The sequence below is a fragment of the Chenopodium quinoa genome, unplaced genomic scaffold (assembly GCF_001683475.1).
Source record: "Chenopodium quinoa cultivar QQ74 unplaced genomic scaffold, ASM168347v1, whole genome shotgun sequence".
Taxonomy (NCBI): domain Eukaryota; kingdom Viridiplantae; phylum Streptophyta; class Magnoliopsida; order Caryophyllales; family Amaranthaceae; genus Chenopodium; species Chenopodium quinoa.
Genome location: NW_018743262.1, coordinates 1275861 through 1284432, shown reverse-complemented (window position 1 = coordinate 1284432; position 8572 = coordinate 1275861). Strand labels below are relative to the sequence as shown.

At 35.8% G+C, this 8572-nt stretch overlaps 1 pseudogene; it reads right to left on the bottom strand.

Annotated features, from left to right (window-relative positions):
• Positions 1–285: 285 nt before the first annotated feature.
• Positions 286–2861, bottom strand: LOC110735295 (annotated as a pseudogene).
• Between the last annotated feature and the right edge of the window lie 5711 nt (positions 2862–8572).

Sequence of the window (8572 nt, the reverse complement as noted above, 5' to 3'; positions counted from 1 at the left end):
TCTATGATCCCCCTCTCAGCCGCCCTATCACAGGAATGGGGAAATGAGGATCGACCCACCAACCAGGGGGACCATCCCTCCATCTCCTATGCCCTCAAGTAATGACCTTATACCTCTCAAACTTCAACACTTTTTGCACCTTATGATCAGAGAGTATACATATTTGATAAGCGAAAATTAATTTGAATTTTGACCCATCCTGAGTTAATTAAAATCAACTGAAATCAATCCAATATTAAGGTAGGCAAAAAAACAACTTTAATTACTAAAATTAAAAGTCTCTCATTTCGTCTGAACGAACTTTCAGCTATCAAATTCAATAAAAGCCCTCCAAGCAAATACAATGAAATAGAGAGAGTATCACGACTTTTAGGCATCTATAAGCGGATATAAGAGAGACAAAACTTCTAACAATCTACTAGATCATTGTGTAATCTCTTGCAAGTACGCAGAGTATGGTAGTGGAAGAAACAATATTATTATTGAAAGAGATCAATGCAAACACTTCAAGTGCACAAATTGCAAACTAATCAGCAATGCAAAAAACAGACAATATGTAATTTAACAGTTAGTCCATTTTGCTCTGGAGAATCAACTTGGTTCAGTAACCCGAGTCCTGCAGCCCATCTGATCAAGTAACTTTGTAATCCATGTGTGCTTAGTAACCCATTGCTCAGCAAGCTTCTGCTCCTTAGCTTCAGCGTCTCTCCGTAGCCCAGCAAGCTGCTCCCGGCACTCTGCTTCGATTCTCTCAATGCTAGCTTTCTGCTCATCCTTGAGAGCGTTTATCTTTTCCTCAATCTCCTCCATTTTTTCCCTCTTTCGATTGGCCTTCTCTGACTCTAGTTGAAGCTCCACTCTATTTAATCTCCAAGCAGCTTCCTTCTTATGAGCTGCCAGAGCATGGTGCCCCTCATCCAATTCTCTACAGCAATCCATGAGCTCTGACATGATCATCTGCTCAGGATGTGCCCCAGCACAAGATGGCAAGCAACCCAAAGTAAGAGGGTAGTTATCAATATTATGGGATCCCATTTCTTGTGGAACCCAAGTCACTGGAGTTGGGGGATGCGTAGGGACAATAGACGACGAGAGACTTAAGGTAACAGAAGGAGAAGATGGCAGCCAAACTCCATTAGAGGTAGAAAGCCATGGAGGGAGCATAGTTGTGGTATAAGTAACCGGAGGTGGAGGGGGCACAGGGGGAGAGGGGTGATCACTATGTAAAAAAAGCCCATTGGAGGTAGCCATAAGAAATGTTTGCCTAGGGGGCGTCCGTTCTTTCACTAGTTTCTCTGCAAAAGTTTCCAATATATGGTCGTACTTGCCCTCTTCAATTGGCTCCAAGCACTTGCTAGTTTCCTTTTTAGTCCTCTCCTGTTTCTCCTTGTACACCTTCCACCACTTGCCTAATCTTTTAGCAGTACGCCCAGGCACCTCTGCAGCGATTTACTTCCATTTATTCCCGTGCTTGGCTTGGAGACGGATAACAAGGCGCTGCTCCTCCTCTGTGAGTGAACCTTTCTTAATCCCGGGTTTTAGGTAATTCTTCCACCTCTCTAAACAAGACTTGGCATCCCTATCAAGGAGTGTGTTCATTCGCTGGGAGACAAGATGCCATTCTCTTGGACCATATTGCTTAACATATGCACTTAGTAACGCGTCCTCTTCAGTAGTCCAACGCTGCCTCTCCTTCATCTCGAAGTGCAAACGTCATTGCCCATTGCCTCAAACTCCTCATCATGCGCCTATATGTAATTGCATTTCAAAATATATATCCAGCAACAATTCTTACAAAAACAAAGACCAAACTAACATAAGCAAATAAAAGTCTTACTATATTAGCTAACATAGGAACTAGGAAGCAAGAAATCAAAGAATTTGATAATTACAAGATTACAAATAGCAAAGTTAAACTCCCTAACATTTTAGGTCTAACAAATTTACAAAAACTAGACTTTTCCATATTTTAAATAAGACCTAAAAAACCAATATTTCAAATACCCATTACCACATTCCAATTTATTTTATTCAATGAAAACAAGAATAATTGAGAATTTAAAGAAAAGAGTGAGTACTTTATCAACTTATCATTGTACCCCAGAATACAAAATAAAATTAAATAAATTTAAAATAAAAAAATAAGAAAGCATTAAGCATTAAAGGGTTCTGCAACACATTAGCAACCAAATTTGGCTCAATTATGATATAAAAATCACTTAAAAATCTTCTGGCTTAAGAATATTAACAGAAATTCCAGATTGTAAAACTCTAGCAGCAAAATTGATGTATATAATCTTCATAGCTTTAATTCTAATCAATAGTTCAATCAATCTACCACAGAACAACCCTAAATTGATTATACTGATAACAAAATCGACGATAATGTGATACTTAAAAAACAAAGAAAAATGTTACCTAAGAAGCTGTTTCAAATGGAGGAGACAAAGCTGAGGAGCCGGTTCAATGAAGAACTCTGAGTACCCATTAGGGGGCTGGAAGATTAGGGGAGAATATCAAAAAGTGAAAAGATTGTAGCAAAAAAATAAATAAAATGAAAACATGAGAAATTCCTTAAGCTTGTCTCGTCACAGTTGTTGGATAAGAGTAAAAAAAAAAAAAAAAAAAAAAAAAGGTGAATGTAAAATTAAAGAAAGAAAAGGAAAAGGTTGAATTGAATAGGGGAGATGAATATGAAGCGTGTATGAGAAAGATGAAAATATAAGTTTAATGAAATAATTAAGATAGTGTGATAAATTTTTTTTTTATAAAAAAATATAAGAAGACATGTGGCACATTTAGTGTAAAAGAAGCTAGAAAAGTGTTATACAATGGAGATATGTGTATTTTCCGGTTAGAGTTTTTAAATACTAAGTATAGATATAGATTTCTAATGATCGGATTAGGTCTAATATGGCCGGGTTGGGTCGAGTCAATATTTAAAGTTAAGTCATATTAAATTATTATATCTACCCGAGTCCAAATCTGAATTGGATAATATTCGGATCGGGTCGGTTCGGGTGTGCCTTTGACACCTCTAGATAAGAGTAGATTTTGCAAAATAAATCCGACTATTTTGGCTAATATCGCTCTAATTTTGTACTCCCTCCATCCCTTTTTTACATTTCTATTTATAAAATTACACGGGAATTAAAAAAATTAGAATAAACAAATAACAATAAAACAAAGTGTAGGAGATTATAGGTACTAATTGCGGAAAAACATGAATCATATTCATACAGTACCTAATCCCAAGATTTAATGCATAACACATAAAGAACATATAATCGTAACTTTGAAGCGTGATTCCACATGCGATCGAGCAAGAACAAAGGGAGATAAAGAACAAGTGTGATTCCTCTACTTGGTCCACGAGCACAAGTTAAACCTCCACTTATGCTAGTTAGTCGTGATTGAACGCTTCAATCAACCTTCAACGGAGAAGAGAGACAAACTAACCAAGAACCACCACAATAACCACCACGAACAACCACCTATGGGCGCCGGCCGTACGAACGTGAGGGGAGAGGGAGAGCCGTGAGTGAGATGAGAGAAAAGGGAGTTTAGGGCTTTTCAAAACTGGTTGCCTTGTGTTACAATTTATTGTAAGTTAATTATGACTTACTGCAACCCTAGGCATGGATCTTATTTATAGATCATATTTCTATATAAGAGTCAATATTAAGCCCAAACTCCTTATCCTTAACACACTACTCTAGCCCAACACTCTACATGGTATGTCATAGTCTCATGAGGCCCATTAATAGCCCTCTTACTTGTTTAATCCAATACCCTTGTTGTGTGACCTCATAGGATCCATTCTATTGGGCTTTGGACTATTTAACTAGCCCAAAGATCATTTGTCATATCTAGCAACAAACAATGACGACCCAAAAGAACGAACTTATTATCTCCATAATAGTGATCCTTGATATATCTAGTAATTGCACTTATCGAAGACATAACTCCTTCAATCTCCCACTTGTCTGGGACAAGTGCGCAATATTCAAATAACATAAGTCAATGTGTGTCGATTTGATAATATGATTGCATCTCATGTCGTGATTATATTAGTCTACAAATCTTTGAGTTAGATTCACAGAACAAATGATTACTATGTAATTCATTTGAGCACGACCATGCATTTTGGCCCAAGACACATTCCTAACTAAAAAGGTAGACTCAATCCAATTTATTGCAACTAAAGCTCCCACTCAACTCATGAAGCAACCGGGAAACACCCTTTATAATCTCCAGTTACGGCTAGACGTTTGAGTGTACCATAGTTAAATCAATCATTGAATGGAATCAGTGTTCCACTCATGTCAAAGCTATCCACTAATATATTGATGAGTGACATTTATGTCACTCTTAGGAAGTATTTTTAGAGTCATTTTCGTGTTTATTTTATCTTATTTTCCCTTTCTTTCTCTTTTTTTTTATCTTTAATAACATTTCTTGCTTATTTGGTAATTTTGTCGTGTTTTAGTTCTTTTCGTAGTTTTTATTAGAATTAGTTTATTTTTGTATTTAATTTGCTTTTGATTTGTTATATTTCATTCTTTATTTTTCCTTGAGAGTATTCTAATTTACTTTTATTTATTTTAATTAGTTTTGAGTCTATTTTATTTTACTTTCTTTGCTTGTATAGTTTTTGTTTAGTTTTTATTAGTTTTAAATTTATTTTGTTATTTATTAGATTTTATTTACTTGTATAGTTTTATTTAATTTTTATTAGTTTAGTGTTATTTCTCTATTTCTATTTTACTTTATTTAATCCTAATTTATTTATTTCATTTTTATTTGTCTTGATTTCTCCTCGGTTTTGTGTTTAGGATCCCGGGTTTCATGTCAAGTGAGTTTAGAGTTCGGGGATGAGTAAAAGTGTGTGCAATTCTTTGCTAAGCTGCTGACTGTTGCCCACCTTAACCTTCACCCCACCATCTCCTATCCTCCACCACACCAGCAAAATCAATCAACACTTCCCCTGCTCCCTTCACCACACCATCAACCTATTTCCCCTGCTCCCAGCTCCTCACTCACTCCACAACAACAACCAGCAGCAATGCTGCCTGGAAAACACCACCACGCAGCCATCGTCAGCCACCAACACCGCCGGCAAATCCAGCTCAAATTACTCCCATTTCCACCCACCTAACAACTCCCCTGCTCCACACATATTGCAGCCCACACCGTAACAACAACCTCCACATCTTGCAGCCCTCACACCCGCCGCACCTATCACCAGCAGCCATCAATCACCACCTACCCAACAACCATCGCCACCACACTCACCTCTATTCTACCACAAAAATCACCAAAGTGCCACCACCATTTCACACCAACCCATTAGCCCCTGAATTCACCAGCACCAGCCACCTCAATACACCTCTCCGCGCACCGCACCACCGCCGCAGCCACACAATTTCAGCCACCCAATCTTCACATCCACCGCAATTACTCAACCCTTCAATAAAGCGCCCAAAATCAAAGCAAATAGCAAATCAATCGGGTTCAAGCAAATCGCATAGGAGTTCCGTAATTTGAAACTTTTGAAGTTTTGTAATTTGAAGAGGTGTGGTCGAACACACACATGGTTCGACCAAACCAACCCCGTAGTTCGGCCACACCAACCCATGGTTCGACCGAACCATTTCACGAGCTTCGCACATGATGTTTAATAAGATCGAACGGTTGATATTGAAGGTCGAAGCGAGGATAGCCATTGATGGAGTTGATGAATGGTGGTGATGAAGATGCGCTTCAATGGAGTTCAAGCAGCCAAATGTGAAGGAGGAAAAAAAAGCGTCTGATTGGTTTTGGGGGGGATTCGATTTTGGTTTTTTTTTTTTCTTTTTTTTTTTATTTTTCTTTTCCTCCCCCTTTTCTTATTTCTTTCTTTTATTTTTTATAATTAGTTTCTTTATTTATTTTTCCTTTTCATTTTATTTTCTTTTCTATTATTTGCTTAGTTTTATTAGCTTTGTATTTATACCCATTTTTGGGGTAATTAAAAAGGGGGGGGGGGGGGGGAATAATTATCATTTATACAATTCTCTAATCAGTTTTTAGGAGAGCTTCTCTCTCTAGGTTTAGGTTAGGATTAGAGTAGTTTAGAGAGAGAAGGTGAGGGTTTCACCATTGTTGTTCTTGGATATTGAAGAGGAAGATTGATCATCTTGCTTGTAGATTTTCACATTCAATCAATGAGAATCTCTAACTCTCTCTCCTCTATTTTTATTGCTTTATTTTGATTATTATTTCAGTTGTTGGTATTTCTTGTTAATAATGTTTATTCTTGATTTTTTGTTAATTAATCTTGTTATTAGCATGATTAGTGAGTAATTTCCTCATTAAGGGGATGGTTGTGGTGTAGTTGGTTCTTGAGCATGTTCTAGAGTTTAGAATTGATTTATTTGTTATTAAAGTCATTATATGCTTGATATTCTTTAATCTTCTTGCAAGTGCACATTGTTGGTTGATTAAAGGTGAATCTTTGCTAACAAGGAATGGAAGTTGACTTAGTTAAGGTTCATTATTATCGATTGTTATTTAATAGTACCTTCTAGTATATGGGTCTAATGTGGAAGCATAGAGGCTATGTTAGGAGAAGCCAATTGACCCCGGAAGGCGGCTAGATTGGATCTTTTACTTCGATATTCGAGAATGTTTAGTTCATAAGTAATTCAATTTCTATGCCTTTGTTTATGTTCAAGTGAATGATTAGCCCATCAATCCAAAATTATTTTGGACATTTTATTTAATATCAAAAAACCATAATTAAATAAGATTGAAACTTTGTTTCAATTGATAAACATAATTATGCAAGTTAATGTATTACTTATGTGACATGTTTTCTCAAAACATACAAAACTCAAATTGCATAACTTGCTACAATCCAAGAATCTTAGTATGACCCTCATACCTTGGTCATGGAAAGGGTTTAGTTAGTAGAGTTCATGAGGCATTCTCAGAAACATGAATTTTTGCAATTTCTAAATTATAATAATATTCACCTCCATACATTAAGAATTTTCCTTCGCCCTTTCGCAAGGAATTTAGTAATTTCTAATTTGTATTCCAACATCACAATGGATTTCGATTAAAATCTATCATCACTTGTTCTTATAACACATGAATCAAATAGACGAGTATAGTCCATGACATGCATGATACATCATTTGCATACTGCATAAGGATCATCACTCAAAACCTTAATTTCATCAACCTTTCTCAAAGCATTGAATCATTGATCAATGTGTCATGTTACATGGGATTGAAACTCCTTTCAATATAATGTTGAACCTTATAAGAATCTTATCAATATAAGTTTCTTAACCAAGGTCAAACATACTTCAAAACCTATCTCTATAGATTTTGAATCCCAACTGTACTCATCTTCCTCTTCTAGGTTTTCATATAAAATGCATTAACCATCACTTGACTGTTAAAGAAATGAATTATCACTCTTTATACTAGACCAAGAAGACTGTATAGCTCCCACTAAACATCTTGTATATACACGACCTTTTCTTCATTTTACGAGTACATCAAACAATTTAATTAACTCAAAAAATTAAGAACACTAACTCCATGATGCTATGCATCCCTAGGATTATTGGATCTTCAAACTTTTGATTGTATCATATACAAATCTTCTTTCATGAACAATTTGAAGAAAGTGTTTTGAAATCCATCTACCAAATCTTGTAAGGTAGAAATCACTAAAATATCTTTAATAGATATTTGCAGCATGACTAATGTAATGGTTTCATCGTAATCATAGTCATACTATGAATTAGTTGAATCCTTTAACAAGTCTTTGCTTTAGTTAGAAAACATTATTCTTTCTTGTCTGTTTTGCTTCTAATGGGTCTCACCCAATTAGGAAAATTATTCAAGTGTCATACACTTGCTTACAGACTTAGAATCTATTTCAGAATTCCTGGTTTTAAACCACTTGGAGTTATAACTTGTCAAATCATCTTTATTACTTGCATAATCATCATGTTCTAAAATAAATATTTTAGAACTCTTAGTCAATATGAAATCATATTTCTTTGGCTAAGTTTTACGTATGCTAGTCATCATTGTGGGTTTTTATGCAACAATTGAAACTCATACAACAACTTTGTTTAGTTTTCAATGAGAAACAACAATAGAGGATGTGCACTTGGAACGTACTACCTTCGACACATGTTTATTATTCCCATTAAACTTAATGAGACCACGCGGTGTCATTTGTAACATGAGGTGAATCATGCTCATATTGTTGCTTTTATTCGAATACTTCTTGAATTTCTTCAAGATTTTCGAATTAGATTTTCTTGAACTCTTTCAAGGCTCTCGAACCTTTCGAGATTCTTATACTCCCACTTGGCTTTTGAGGAGGCATATTCAACATTGGATGAACCAACCGTGGTTTGAACCATGTTTGTTTGTTGCTTTTCTCGAACTCTTTTAAGATTTACACTACTCTCACTTGACCTTTTGGAACAATTTTCCATAAGGGCACCTACTTGAGCAACAAACATTTTGTATTAAGTATGGTTTGTGTAGTAGTTCCCCGTGC